At 33.3% G+C, this 1,853-nt stretch overlaps 1 protein-coding gene across 3 annotated transcripts in view; it reads right to left on the bottom strand.

The window, feature by feature from the left end:
• The window catches only part of LOC107757619 (transmembrane protein 131-like), a 60,740-nt gene that overhangs the window by 33,150 nt on the left and 25,737 nt on the right, over positions 1-1,853 (bottom strand). The gene's annotated exons all lie outside the window — the stretch shown is intronic.

The following is a 1,853-nucleotide window of genomic DNA, read 5'->3' as shown; positions in this document are numbered from 1 at the left end:
TCACAAAACTGAAGTCAGACCATTCTGTTTTTGCTTCAAATTTCGAAAATTATACAATCTAATTTGGATTAAAAACGGCTCATGTTGCATGTATGCTGCATCTTTGTTTGGATCATGATTAAAATGCAGTGGTTGCCTCTAATTATAAATGGGAAGAGCACAGACAAAGCCTTAGTTTGTTTATATGAAGAGATTTCTTTAATTTGTGTTATTTCTTTAATTTGGGGCTTGTTTTAAAATAAAAAAAATAAAAAAGTTATGTTATTTACATTTACATTATATTTTGTTATTTAGCAGACGCTTTTATCCAAAGCGACTTACAAATGAGGACAATAGAAGCAATCAAAACCAACAAAAGAGCAATAATTTACAAGTGATATATTAGTATATTACTATAGAGTTATATTTCAATTTCACAAAGAAACGTGCAGCATTTTGTCCAAGCAATAATAAAAGGACACATTTAATTTATAATTTGTCTTAAAACTCATTTTGTAAAAAAAAAAATCGTGAATCGAATCGAATCGTGAGTTGAGTGAATCGTTACATCCCCTAAGTTTTGTCTGAACTATCCCACATCCATTCACACACGCTCCTCACTGTTAAAATAAGAATGTGGGGCATCTTGTGCCAGCAGATAAGATCTCGGGAGGAATAGCGGCTGATATTCAGCTATCATTCAGCACAAGAGAGAGCGAAACTGCAGTGGCTTGATCCAAACGCAGAGCTCAATCTGAATGTGGCCGCGACAAACGAAGCGCGTCTATATTTAAACTTGTTTATGAGAGCCGAGATCCAGCAGAACACCTGTAGGACATAAAACAGACGATCGCCTACCTCTGTCAAACCATCGACACGGAGAAGAAATAACACAGTCATGCAGGTGTGTATTGTGAAGATTATAGAGACGGGTAAACAGCAATGCTTAGAGTATTACGCACACTACCAGACAAACGTTTTTGAACAGTAAGGTTTTTAAAGAAGTCTCTTCTGCTCACCAAGCCTGCATTTATTTGATCAGAAATACAGCAAAATCAGTAATATTGTGAAATATTTTTACTATTTAAAATAACTGCTTTCTATTTGAATATGTGTTAAAATGTAATTTATTTCTGTGATCAAAGCTGTATTTTCAGCATCATTACTCCAGTCTTCAGTGTCACATGATCTTCAGAATGTTGCTCAAGAAACATTTGTTATTATTATTATTAATATTTAAAACAGCTGAGTACATTTTTTCAGGATTCTTTGATGAATAGAAAGATCCAAAGATCAGCATTTATCTGAAATATTCATACTCTACCATTCAAAAGCTTCAGTTTAATTTTTTTGGGGAAAGAAATTGATACTTTTATTTAGCAAGGATGCTTTAAATCGATCAAAAGTGATGATACAGACATTTATAATGTTACAAAAGATTTCTATTTCAGATAAATGCGGTTCTTCTGAACTTTCTATTCATCAAAGAAACCTGAACAAATTCTACTTTGCTGTTTTCAACATAATAATAATAATAATAATGATAATCAGAAATGTTTGTTGAGCAGCAAATCAGCATATTAGAATGATTTCTGAAGATCATGTGACACTGAAGACTGGAGTAATGATGCTGAAAGTTCAGCTTTGATCACAGAAATAAATTGCTTTTTACTATATATTCACATAGAAAAGTTATTTTTAAAAAACACACACAAATGCAAAAATGCGTTGTGTGTGAACGGGCCCTAATGCAGTAAGTTTTGCTTTCTCTGCAGGCTGTAGGAAAAATATCAACAAGAACAAGACTCATCAAGAGTCATGTGGGATTGCATGAGTGTCTCTCCTTTGTGTGTGTGTGTGTGTGTGTGTGTGTG

Source organism: Sinocyclocheilus rhinocerous, unplaced genomic scaffold, assembly GCF_001515625.1.
Source record: "Sinocyclocheilus rhinocerous isolate Xijiao unplaced genomic scaffold, SAMN03320098_v1.1 scaffold323, whole genome shotgun sequence".
Taxonomy (NCBI): Eukaryota; Metazoa; Chordata; class Actinopteri; order Cypriniformes; family Cyprinidae; genus Sinocyclocheilus; species Sinocyclocheilus rhinocerous.
The sequence above is the reverse complement of the archived record's forward strand: the minus strand, read 5'-3'. Positions and strand labels throughout refer to the sequence as shown.